Below are 13,697 nucleotides of genomic sequence, written 5' to 3' on the forward strand. Positions count from 1 at the left end.
GAAGAAGAAGAAGGAAGAGGGGGAGGGGGAGGAGGAGGGAAGGGGGAGGAAAAGGAGGAGGAGAAGGAGAAGGAGAAGAAGAACAAGAAAGGATAAAAAGGAAAAGAAGAAAAGAAAAAGCCAGGAGTGGTGGTGTACACATGTAATCCCAGCACTTGGGGGGCTGAGGCAAGAGCATTGCTGTAAGTGCTGTGAGTTTGCGGCCAGCCTGGACTACACAGAATTCAAGGCCAGCCTGGACCACACAGCAAGACTCTGTCTCAAAAAGAAAAAAAAGAAAAGAAAAAAAGAAAAAAGAAAAGATGAAAGTTGCCAGAATAAAAAATGCAGTCATTTGTGTCAACCCTGCCAAAAAAAATAAAACTGGGAGATTATGAAAGCAGGATTCTTCCACACGATTACTTCACAGCAGCTATCACAAAAGACTGCCAGGACCAGAGCTGGCAGAGCCACTGTGAGCTCCACAAAGCCCATCTGCAAAGACTCCTGCCCCACAACTCCATTCAAACTTCAGCTGGTGCCATGAATCACCCTGGCCAAGGATTACCATTTGAAAATAACTGATGTAATCCTCTTTGCTTTGTCTTTAAAAACTTTCACACAGGGGAATGGTGGTGCATGCCTGTAATCCCAGCAGGAGGCTGAGGATCACCATGAGTTCTAGGCCACCCTGGGCTGTATAGTCAGTTCAAGTCCAGCCTGAACTGCAGAGCAAAACCCTGTCTCAAAAAAACCTCCTGCCCTTGCTCATATGCCCACACTTTGCTATGGCACAACAGAACAAGACACAAAACCATCTATGGCCCTAGTAAGCCATGCAAACTGCTGCCACACTGGGCTGGGCAATAATTTACCTGTCCCAAAGTACAATTATGTGCAACCACAACCCTAGCGAATTGGAGCATAAGTTCACCACCTCCAAGACAAACCCATCTCCTGTTGCTACCTCTCCTCTGCTGCCCTTTGCCACCCTGGGCCCCAAGGATGGACATCAACCTGTGTTGCAACCAAATCGCTTACTGCATTTCCTAGATATTCAGCTGTGCTTAAATCCTCATTTCTCTGGTTCTGTGCCTTTTTTCTTAGGAAAGAAAGAAGAATGTGATCTCTGAGGATCAATACCCAGATTCTGGTCTGGTTCCCCTCCTCTATTTTCTCAGGGAAGTCCCCCCAGCATGTTCAAGTCCAGAGACTCTGCATGAGGAAAAGGAGCTTCCCCAAGGCAGGTCAGGACCTCACTGGAGGGGAGATCACAGAGTTGACCAGGAGGGCCCAACACCAGCCTGACCATGATGGATGTCCAAAACTTGAGGAAGCCCCTGCTAGGAAACCACCGTCAGCCCACATTCAGGCAGGATGGGTGCTCAGGATCTTGCTAGGATATGCAGAGCCCTGGGCTTGATGCTGCCACAGCTGCCCTTTAAAATAAGAACTGGGCGTTGGGGGCTGTTCCTGGAAAATGAGGGCCCACAAAGGACCAGAAATAGAGGCACCCAGGGTCCAGACAGGGCATCAATGTGCACACAAGTCTTTCAGTACAGTGGGAAATATTCTGGAAAACTACTGTTCCTGGCCGTCTTGGTTACTTTTCTTGTTGCTGAATACCTCACACCCAAAGTTAAAGGAGGAAAGGTGTATTTAGCTCAGTTTGTAGAGGTTGCAGATCATAACTGGCTCCAAGGCAGGGTGGCATGGCAGACAGGCATCACAGAGGAGAAACAGTCCATGGCAGAAAGAAGGCAGCAAAGCAAGCAAGGGACAAGACAAGCCTCTTTCTGCCCCTTATACTGTATCCAGGGTACTGGGGTTAGAGTGGTGCCAAACCAACCAGTGGACTGATTTAGTAATCACCCACCCTTACTCCTAGCACCCTTAATCCTAGCATTGCACCGTGAATCAATCACACACTCTAGATTCAGCCACCTCTGAAAAAACCCCACTGCACGAGGCCTTGCAGGACATCTAGACACAGCCACAACACTGGAAGAGGCCCTTCACCACCTCCTCTCCCTCACACGGTACACAGGCAAGTCGCCAGGGTCTCAGACTCAGCTCCTTTCCAGCCGCTCCCTGCCCAGAGTCCTGGTCACCCAGACTGCAGTACATGACAGCTTTCAAGACAGGCAACCCAAGCACACTCTCAAACCCACAAGGACTTCTCAGAACCCATCACAGCCAACTTTCTGGAAACCATTTCCCGCAAACCCAACCTTGAATGTCCCAGCTACTCCCTGGCAGCGGTGGCACTCTGAAGTTCACACATGGCACGCTGATGGCACTCTAATAATTAGATCTCAGTGGGGAAGGCAGGGACTACATCCAATCTGATCACTACCACTGTGCCAACTCCCAGGATCCAGCCTCATGCACAGCACAGAGAGGCCCTGTACCAACACCTGTACCAGCTGCACAGGCACTAGAAACAAGACCAACTTTTGTAACGCTTTTTGGGTAGACAAAAGCATAGAGTGACCAACCTTCCACCTGAAAGTCCAATCTGCTCTTCTCACTTGGTTTCAGCAACAAGTGGCCACAGGCCCTCTGGTAGGTCAGAGCCCCACTTTCCCTTTCTGGGCAGAATGACTTTGTTGCCCTGATCCAGCTTGGTGTTCTTCCCTTTGAACACCTCAGCAGGAAGCTCAGGTGTGGAATCTATGGGAAAGGCAGTGGCTCCAGGTATGGCCCACTCACCACTGCCCTTTTATAATGCCCCCGCCCAATGACTCAGCTGATCTGCTCTATGCAATGTAGTTATTTCTGTGGACTTCAAACAGTAAACTAAACCTGACCCCAGTGACAACATGGTTATTGATCCACACCAGGGCCGTCTGGACAAAGGGAGTCTAGGAGAAAGGACATTTGGATAGCCCACCCAGCACTGCCCAGGACAGTATAGTAGCCCCTGATGTGCAGGCTAGTTATCAACAGTGAACTGCCAGTTTTCAGAAATAAATAATTCAAGCCAGGCATGGTAGTACAAGCCTGTAATCTCAGCACTCAGAAGGCTGAGGCAGGAGGATTCTTATGACTTTAAGACCAGCCTAGCCTATGTAGCCATTCAAGGGCTACATAGTCAGCCTGAACTACATAGCAAGACCCTATCTCAAAAAACAAAACAAAACAAAAAAAACCAACAGAAATAAATAATTCACAAATTTTAAATTTTGTCTCATTCTGGGTAAAGTGACAAACTTTCCTGTTGTCCTGCTCCATACCACCTGGGATATGGACCATCGCTTGATCCTGTCCACCCACACTGTAAATGATTCCTGCTGACCCCTCAGGCTCCAGAGCCACTGTCAAGGTAGCAAAGGTTTGTGTTCAAGTGGTCCTGAAGTAGGACAGAAGAACTAAAAAAGTAAAAAGAAGACAGGAAAATCAAGGTTTTAAAATTGTACATTTAAGAAAAACTGCAGCTTTAAGACAAGCCTTTTCCCTTTCAAGAAATTCACTCAAAAAGAAAAATTCCTAAAGGCCCTTTTAATTATAGTATATATAAATATAGCATAAATTAGGGCTGTTCGTTTCACCTGTAAATTGACCTTCCCTTCAGCCCATGAAGCAGCTGCACTGGTGACAGAATATCTTAACTTCAAAGCCATATAGATGGCTTGCACTGTAGGCTGAGAATACACATCCTAGGCCCTACTCCAGCTTGTAAGGTATTCTCATTTCTTTAAGCACTCACACTCTGCTCTTGAGTGCGTCCTACATCACTATCTCTAATAAACATTTTCATGTTTCTTTTACTGACACATCCTGAAAACTTTTTCTGAGATGACAGTCAGCAAATCTGCAAACTTTTTTATTTATTTGTTTGTTCATTTGTTTTTTGTCTTTTTGAGACAGGGTCTCCCTACGCAGTTCAGGCTGGCCTTGAGCTCTCTTTGTAGCCCAGGCTGGTCTCGAACTTGCAATGATCCTCCTGCCTCAGCCTCCCAAGTGCTGGGATTACAGATATGCGCCGCCACACCCGGCTCTGCAAACTTATTTTAAAAGCATAGGATATGTTGTTTTTGTTATTGTGTTTTTGTTCTCTTCTCTTTAAAATAAAAAAAATTACATTAAGTAATTTTCAGTTTAAAAAAGTAAAAGTATAGGATATTTCAGCCTCAGGAGCCTCACAGACCCAATCTAGTAATAGCCCATAATTGTAAATATGACCCCAAACCACAAGACTAGCAAAGCTAGCAACCTTATCACAGCATGGTGTCACAAATGCTCAACTGTATCATTACTGTGACTCTCGCACTATATGTAATTTATAAATTAAACTTCATCACAAGTACATCTAAGAAAAAAATGTAGTATACCTTTTTTTCTTTTTTTTTTTTCCGGTACCGGGAATCGAACTCACAACCTTGCGCTTGCCAAGCAGGCGCTGTGCTGGTCAGCTAAATCCCCAGCCCACCAAAAATGTAGTATATATCAGACTGGGGACTGTCCCTGGTTGAAGATACCCACAGTGTGGAGGGAGGGGTGTCTTGGAGCATGGTTTCCTGGGGGAAGGGCAGATACTGTGTAGCTAAAGTGAAGGGCAAAGTAACATTCACAGAGAAAATCAAAAGCTCTATCTCTTGCTCTCTAATTGAAATAACAAGAATACTGTATACTGTGTACTTTGCTCAAGGACCATGCCTTTGAGCCACAGGGCTCAGATAACACCTACTCAGCCTTTAATCTGTCCCCAGGTTACAGCCCTTTCTTTAACAGAAGGTTTTCAGTGTGCACAGGAAAGGTGTTCCAGACCAGCCTGGAATAACAACAGGAGGACCAGATCCCTAGGGAGCCACAATTCATGAACACATGAACCCTGACTTTCCTTTTCACTTAGGTAAGGTAAGAAGCAGAACAGGCAAGGGCCTGCTCTTGCCCCAGATCACAGCACAATTGTGAAGCAAAGAATGCATTCCCTGTCCGGCCCCACCTCAACCCCTAGAACCCACTTCCAGCAAAACCTTCACCAAAGCTCCCAGGCTGGACCACCTGTCCAAGGGGAAGGGACACCAATTACAGCGGCAGGTAAGGATACTGAACAAAGGGTAGGAGTCCATTTGTCCAATCAATCAAAGCCGTGCCTGCACTATCCACATGGCCCTGCTCATACAAGGTTCAGCCTGACTAGACTCCAGTGAGCCCAGCAGGAGGGATGAGGTTAGACCCTGAGTGTGCTGCCAGGCAAGAGGGGCAAGGGTTGAGACTCTGGAGAGGGCTGAGTCTGTCCACACACAGAGCTGAGACCCACGCTGCCCTCTGGTGATGGCCTGTGGGGAGGGGTGAGCACATGGTCCTGGACCCATGGCCCTGTGACTCCACAAGAACTGGGATCCCACAGCTCTTGGGTGCCTGGGCTGAATTTTACCAGCCCTATGATCCCAGGAGGCCACCAAAGCAGCCCCAGCCCTCTCAAGGTCTGCAGGCTGCAGTCCAGAAACAGCCCAGACGTTGGGCACCAGTCTGCAGGCTGAATGAAGCCTCCTGGGCAAAAACAGACCACCAGAGCATAAGACCCCTGAAACCCTGGTCTTCTTCCCGAGCCTGGCCCCAGCTGGGCATGGCTCCCTCCCCAAACATCTGCATTGCACGGGTGACAAAACCAAGGCTGAGTCACTGCCCAAGGTCAGACAGCGAGGAGGAGGCAGGGTTCAAACACAGGCCCACAGGGGTCCTACACACTCTGTGCCCTGCCAGGCCTCCTGCGTTCCTCAAAGCATGTGATTCAGGGAACTGCTCTTCTGAGCCAGGGCTTGAGACACCCCCCCCCCCCGCCTCTCCCAGGGTCTCTCCATAAAAGGGGCCTGACCTGAGATGGGCCTGCAAAGAGCACAGTGCAGCCTCCCCAGCAGGGTGGCTGGAGGCTCCTGCCAAGCAGGGGGCTCTACTGCGGTCACATGGACCATTAGCCAGGTGGGTCTGGGGTCTCCCCACCCACAAGGACTGCTTGCTGCCTGGCATGTGGAAGGACAGCTGGGCCAGGGGACACTTGAGGGCTCAGAAGCATCTGGGGCCATGGGGCTGGGCCTCCCCTTCTCTCATGGGCACTCCTGCCTCTGTCTCCCACCACCACCACCAGTGCAACGCTGTGCACACAAAGGTGCTGGATGACTGCACAGCCACACCTGGAGCCACTGCAAGGCGAGCACTTCTGGTTGGTCTCTGGCTGATGGGCTCAGTCGGGAGGACTCAAGACAGACATCTGCATTTGAGGAGGAGGGGCAGGTAGAGGGTGCCATCAGACTCTTGCTGGTGGAAGGAAAAGTGTCTGGGGAGCTGATGGTCTCTGCCTGGTTTCCCACTGGAGAGCGCACTCTAGGGACCTACTGTCTCCACCATTTGATCAGGGCTAAGGGAACGGCCATTCATTCAGGCCTTCCCTTAGGTCAGTTGGCAGTAGTGGGTTGGGTGAAGATATCTGAAAATTTCAGAAATAAGCAGCTTATGAGTTTTAAACTGAGTACGCTAAGCACCAACCATTGTGTCCTGCACCTTCCTCTTGGGACACTGCCTCACAGTGTCCTATTTGTCACACTGCCCACCTATTAGTCACTTGATTATCAGACCAATATTTGTGTAGTCCAGGGTTCATGCTCAAGTAGCCCTCATTTCATTTAATAATGCAAGAGTCAATATGGCACCTGGACATGCCAAAGAGAAGATGTAAAGCGCTTCCTGTAAGTGGAAAGATGAAAGTTCTTGACCTAATAAGAAAAAAAGCATATGCCGAGATTGCTGAGCTCTAAAGTCAGAACAAATCATTGATCCATGAATTCATGAAGAAGGAAAAGGAAATTCATGCTAGTTTTGTTGTCACACCTCAAACTGCAGAAGTTACGGCCTTGGTGTGTGGTAAGGAGTCAGTGAGGGTGGGAAAGGCATTGAAGTCTTTCTTCAGCTTCAGCATCCCCTGAGGCTCTTGCAAACCACCCCCTGAACACCTTGCAGGTGCCTAGAAAAGGGAGAGCTGAAGACAAAACTGGGCAGGTGCATGGACCCCACCGCAGAGGGCTCCAACCTGGGCCTGAGGTGCTGTGAGCACAGCTTCCCCCAGCCAGCGAGGTGTCCTTTGGCAGTGGCAATGCCCTGCACACTGACTGCTCAGCCAGTGTGACCTCCCGTCCAGAAGCTAGCGCAGGTAACCAAGAGTCTGGTGGGAGGTGCTCTCCCATCCCCCAAGTCAGGCCAGCACATCTTAGAGTTTATGATAAAGGGTTTCCCACCTGCTTTCCTCCTTGGGTGGTTGAAATTCCAGCTTCATCACTTACCAAAGAGGGGTGCTGGGTCTGTCCCCTCATTTATAAAATCGGGAATGTACAGCTGACCTCATAGCCTAGGGAGGGTGCTCTGGTACAGTGGTGGTTCTTTTCCTCCCCCAATCCCCTTTCACAGTGCAGAACTCCATGTTGGAAGAGACCTCAGAAGAGCCCTTGCCCTATCTGACTGTTTTGCCTATACCCCAGGGTCCCCTTACCACCTGTGTGCCCAGAAACAGGCTGGAAGTGACAGTATGGGGTAGAACACTGGTCTGGGGGCACCTGCTGGCCGCATGCCTTGCCCAAGGCCAGGATGTGCAAGGATGAAGGGACCCATGGGGCTGTGCACATGTGGAGCCTTCCCTCTTCCCATCTGTCTCTCCCGAGAAGCTGCATTCTCGCCATTAGAGGAGCACACACTGTTTAGCCTGTACCCTTCAAAGACAGTCCCTGGCCTCTACCCCCATGTCTTTCCTCTGCTTCCCTGCACCCCACAGATAACCAGCTCTGCTTCATCTCATGCCAGAAACATGAAGACTGGCCGCCATGGACTAGAACCTCTGAACCCTGAGCCAAAGGCCACCCTTCCTCCTTTACATCAGTCTGCCTCAGTTAAGCTGTCACAGCAACAGAAAGATGACTAAAACACTAGTGAAACCCCAGAAAGGAAACAAAATACAGTGAGAGCATCTGCTACTTTATACCAGCACCTGAAACCAGAGCACAATGGATCCTCCCCCAAAAGTTCTGGAAATGTTTTTATTTTCCTGCTGTCCATATCAGACAAAAAATATGATTCAAAGGGCAGACAAAATACAAAAGGTAGTGTCTGGAGGTGTTGTCAACTAAATAAGCTTTGTACCTTGGATTTATTGTTGTTGCTTTTCTTGCTGTAATGGGTACTGAACCCAGGGCCTTCACACTGAGCTACAAACCTGATGGAGACCACTATGAAGCAGCCCTGAGCAGGACTTAAATTAACCAATTGGCTTTTCATATTTACTTGTGAGTCTCCCCAAGACCTAGGCTCCCTGTCTGGAGATGCGTGGTGGACTCATAGTAAGTGAACTTCTGTGAGTCACTAATCCCTACTAGGGCCTGTAACGGCGGATGAAGCTGGAAAGTCTCAAAGGATAAGACAAGATCACAGCCAAGGACACCTGGATCCAACCTCAACTAGATAAAGACTGTAGCCTCAGGCATCTCACTCCTGGGTGGATTAACTTAATACCTTACTTGGAGAAGTCCTTGAGTAGTTCCGTCCTTCTTGACTGCTCCCTCTCTTCTTCTAACTAAATAAATATGGGCCAGCCAGAGAAGGTCTTGGCCTTAGCCCTGAGAGAATCTCAAATTCTGTGAGAGGGCTCTGATCCTGCTGGATCACTGAAATCTTCCATTTACCTCTTTTTATTTAGCCTTCACCATACACTCATTCGGGAAACTGCAGATCTGATCAGCCCGCAATAACTAAGGGATATTATTAACCCGAAACATACACAGCCCTTTTTTACTTTTTATTTTGAAATAGGGCCTCACCAAGCTGCCTAAACTGGGCTTGAACTGGATCTCCCTACCTCAGGTTCCCAGAGTGCTGGGATTATAGATATGTACTAACACACCCAGTTTGGAAAAATATTTTTTCTAGTCAAAAATGTACTATCTTCTCAAACACAAAATATTTGTGCATTTTTTTAAATATGAAAAGTCCTAAGGGCAAGAAATTCTCCCTTGAGATTCTATTTCAAAAGGAGTCATCCATTCACAGCACCAGAGCTTCCTGGACATTCAAGCCACTGCCCAGGAGTCTGCTGCCCAAGGCAATTCTTCTGCCTGAGAAGCCCCTGGACTAAGGTTTATCACAAACCTGTGAATACCTGATGGTGAGCATGCAACAGGAAACTGACACTACAGGCTGCTCTGCCCAGGTCTGTGTCCAGGCAGGGCCTGGTTGCCACTCCACAGAGCCCGCTGCATGCCTGTCTCAGGCCTCAGCACCCACCTCCAGCCAGTTTTCTTAGTGTCTCCAGGCCTCCTCCAGTGTATCTGAAATGCCCCGTGGTCCGTGCCCCTAGGTTTGCCTCCCTCAGGCCCCCTCGAGCCTCCAGGAGCCTCCTCAAGGTCCTTCTCCTTCATCCTACCAAGCAACCCTAAGAGCTCGACCCGAATCCATCCTTCCTCACACCCCAAAGGCCCGGGATCCCTGCCTGATGTATGGGCTCCACCCTGCCCCAACACTGCACTCGGTAGCCAGCGGTCTTCTGGAAACACAGCCTTGACTCCATCATACTATTGTCCTTGAAGAGCTCCTAGTGCCCTTGTGGCAATGCAACCTGGCTAAGGAGACCACCAAGGTCGTGATCTGCTGGCCACTTCCCTGGCCCTGGCTCAGGCCACAGTGCCACCACACTCCCTCCTGCAGGCTCAGTCTCAGCTCCCACTTCCTTCTGCTGACTGGATCCAGCTTCCCTCCTGACCCAGTGCCCTATATTCTGTCACTCTCCATGTCACAGAGATAGTCCCAATCGGACCAAGTCTGCTCCATTCTCTTCTAGGCCACCAAGCATTTATTGGACACTCATTAAACAATGAAGGAATGACTTTGAGAATTTATTTGGATGACAGTGGAGAGAATTAATAGAACTTTTGAACAAGAAGACGGCTGAACTTTTTTTTTTTTTTTTGTCTTTTTGAGACAGGGTCTCGCTCTGCAGTTCAGGCTGGCCTTGAGCTCACTTTGTAGCCCAGGCTAGTCTTGATCTCGCAATGATCCTCCTGCCTCAGCCTCCCAAGTGCTGGGGTTACAAGTGGGTGCCATGACACCCAGCTTGAATTCTCCTTGACAAGTGACTAACTCGTTCAGTCTAGCATGTAAGCTCCAGGCAGAGGTTTCATGGGTGTATGCAGGTCTTCCTAGGAGAAGCCTGGGGAGCCAGGATTCTGGCTGCATTGAGAATATCAGGGGTTGGGGCTACACAGGTGAGGCTCAGGTTCAGAGATGGTCCCCCAGCATCCTGGGAGGGACTCCTCAACACCCAACCCAGGCCTTGGTCAGAAAATGCTTCTGAAAGTGCAGGAAAGCACCAGCTAATGATGACTCAGCCCTTTCCTGACCTTGGCCACGGGCACTCCAGAGTTGGGTGCCCATATCTATCTGAACAGAGGCCAGGAGTAGGCACAGCCCTGACACGGCGAGGGCGGAGGGTACACTGGCTCTGTCTCCTGAAAGACCGTGCAGCATCTGGTGACGCAGGCTCAGCAGGAGAACCTGGGGCTCCTTCTGGGGGATATTTGCCCCTTTGGGCTGAAACTGTAGGGCAGAGGGAGTGAGAGAGAACTGCAGCATGAGGCTGACCCAGCAACCGCGAGCTTCCCAGTTCACCCTTAGCCCTCCCAGCCTCATACGGGAATGGCGCCTGCCGGGAGAAGCAGACGGCTTGAAGCCACACCTTCCTGCTGCTCACTCCTGGTACAGTGCCCAGCAAGGCCCCCGGGCCCTCTGATGGCTCAGCCCCACACACTGACTCACTCAGGCGGGTGGTAGGCTGGGCCAGGAGACCGGGCCAGAAGGGACTGTCCTTGCCCTTATGGGGGCTGTGGCGGGCTCCATACTAGGCCCAAGTCCTTGCTTATCTCTGTGCATGACCAGAAGCACAGTGCAGAACAACTCAAAACAGCCAAAAAGGAAAAGAAACAGACAAAACAAAGAGGTGTAACAGGGTAAAGTCAGGGCAGAGACCCTTGGACAGAGGGGCTCTGTGACAGGCGCCCACTGGAGTTTCCCACCAGTCAGGGAAAGCACACACTCATGCCAGGCCCTCCCCTTGCCAGCTGTAACCTCAGGACAGGCACTGCTCCTCCAGGCCTCAGTCCCCAACACCACTGGCCTTGGCCCCTTAGAGAGGGGCAGCTACTTCCACTGTGTTTAAAGGCCACACAACTCATTTATCAATCTCAGTCCACGGAGGATAAAGTCACCACAGTGCAGAAAAGTAAGGTTATATTTATTTTGGACTAATTAGGACTGTGACCCAGGAAGACACAAATCCAAGTAGTCTTGGAAGTACACTCTGAGGTTTTACAGGCTGGGGCTGTCCCTAGCTGTCACTTGTTGGCCAGGGGTGAGACCTGGTGGCAGCAGTCAGCAGTCCTGTGAGGAAGGGGCTTGGGTACCCTCTGAGCACAGGAAGGGCCCAGGAGGGCAGCAGCACACAAATGTGGGCAGGTCTGTGCCCACGTGAGAGGCTCAGCAGCAAATATGTCTGAGGTCTCCCCACTCTTTTAAAGGCCCTGCACCAGAGCTTACCCATTTTCATTGCTTTTTGTGATGCCTGGGGAATGGAACCTAGGACCTCCCACATCCTAGGCAAAAGCCTTTATAGCAAGCTACATCCAAGCCTATTTTTCTTTTCCTTGATACTTCAGTGCAGGTTTTAAATACTATTATATTAGAAAGGCAAGATATTCATGTGCTAATGCTGGAGTTTCATCTCATATCCTGTTGCATGTCACTCTGCCAATAAAAATAAGGCTGCTGAATTTTCCACTGGTTTTAAATTACAGAGGGTGGAGAGCACATGAAACATTCCACCACTGGTAAGGAGGAAGCCCTGCTACCAGTGGGATTTTAACCCTCGGCAGTCTGTGGGAGCAGACATTCCAGTTCCGGGCTGGACATAGTAACAGGCATTTCAGGCCCCCCGGATCTTCAGAAGGCCCATGCTGACACCGGAGCAAGGGCCCCACGTGCCTCTGCTTAGGTTAGAGTTTGTTCCAGGGATTCCCTGGGCTGGTGGGGTTAGCTGCTGTGACAATGTCTAGGTCCTAAATGGGGAAAAAAAAAATCCCCCAAGGCTGAGATGAAGATGCTCGGGGCTCCTCGTACCCCACTAGACCTGGAAGTCCAGGACGGGGTTGATCTCCCCCCTGGGGCGTTTGCTGGGCCTGTTCCTGGCTTCCTTGCAGGGACACTGGTGCAGCAAGTCCCCCCAGGCAGGAAAGCTGGGAAGAGGAATATGTACCCACAAGGAGCACATCCACCCTCCTGAGAAGACTAAGCACTAGAGCCAAAGCCATGATCATGCTTTCTAGTAAGCTGAGGCTTCCCAGTTCCCCCAGAACCAGAACCAGAAGCACGAAGTCAGCCATCTCTGCGCCAGGCTGCCCAGCCCAAGCCCGGCCATGGTGGGGCTCCAGGGGAGCACCGCATGGCTCTCAACAGACCTCTGCTCACACCACAGCTTCCTGCAGCCCCCTCAGTCCCAGAGCAGCCAGGCCACAGCCAAGGGGGCACACAGAGCCTTCCTGGGAATCCCTAAGGAAACCCACAGTACCCAGGGTGAGAAGACTCAGAAACATCACCTCACAGAACCTCACAGCCTGAAGAAGCAAGGAGCTCCTTGAAGTGCACCAAACTTCCTCAGTCTGTTCATCACCTCCTCAAATGCTAAAAGAGCAAAACTCCTGCTTCTGTCACAAGACTCAGGGCCCAATCTGCGGGCAACCAGGGAATCTCCTAGAAAGTGTGCTTATCCCTCAGGAGTGCAGGCCCTGCTGTGCAGGTCAGAGACTGGCAGGAACATGAGGGAAAGGAATTGTGAGGGAAAGGCAGGGCAGCTACCATGCTAGCCCTGCCGCTGGGGAGGAGGGAAGGGCCATCCCCCTTCCCCCAAACAAACACCACGCGGCCACACTGCACAACCCTGAGCTCAGTTGTGTAACCCAGGACAGGGCCACCCCACATTCCCTGGGACCCACACCAGCACCACACCAGCACCCTTCAGACAGGGGACCAGGAAAGCAAGGCAGCACCATTTCACACAGCTAGGATTCTTGTAATGTCGCTAAGGTTCACCTCCACTGTCTTGCTAAGCAGCTATGTTCCCTAAGGTCCTTTCTTTCCAGAAGGGTGGGCAGACACCTGGGGATCCTCTCACAGTTTACCCAGCCAGCAGCTGCAAGCCTGGACTTTAGGCGTTGACATTAGGCTTGTAATTCCAGCACTTAGGAGGCTGAGGCAGGAGGATCATAGTTCAAAGCCATCCTGAACTACAAAGCGAGACTCTGACTCAGATACAAACCAACAAATCTAGTCCTTAAAGTTCACCCCTCAGGTAAACTGCTTTGGGGCCTTGGCACTTGGTATCCAATGGAATCTGTCTTTTAACCTAAGGTGCCCCGTTGTCTATTCAGGGCTGGGTTTCTCTCGATAGCGCACTTCACCTTGTAATACAATTCGTATTTTACAAAACTGGTTATTGCCCTCTCTAAAAGTCCCTCCAAGGGGATGAGGCAGGCCAGGGAAATCACAGCGCGGGTTAGCGACTGAGTTCAGGGCCAGAAACAGGGTCAGGTTCAGGCAAATCCAGACGGAAACGTGTCGCGCCCACACGGCACTCGTGAGGATCCCCGGGCGGAGGGCAGGGGCGGGGGGCGGTGGCAGGACCCAGA

At 50.6% G+C, this 13,697-nt stretch overlaps 1 protein-coding gene across 1 annotated transcript in view; it reads right to left on the bottom strand.

Annotated features, from left to right (window-relative positions):
• Positions 1-13,697, bottom strand: part of Ephx1 (epoxide hydrolase 1, microsomal (xenobiotic)) — a gene marked incomplete in the record, with an annotated part of 26,621 nt that overhangs the window by 12,496 nt on the left and 428 nt on the right.

The sequence above is a fragment of the Chinchilla lanigera genome, unplaced genomic scaffold (assembly GCF_000276665.1).
Source record: "Chinchilla lanigera isolate Chin_1 unplaced genomic scaffold, ChiLan1.0 scaffold00119, whole genome shotgun sequence".
In the NCBI taxonomy this organism is placed as follows: domain Eukaryota; kingdom Metazoa; phylum Chordata; class Mammalia; order Rodentia; family Chinchillidae; genus Chinchilla; species Chinchilla lanigera.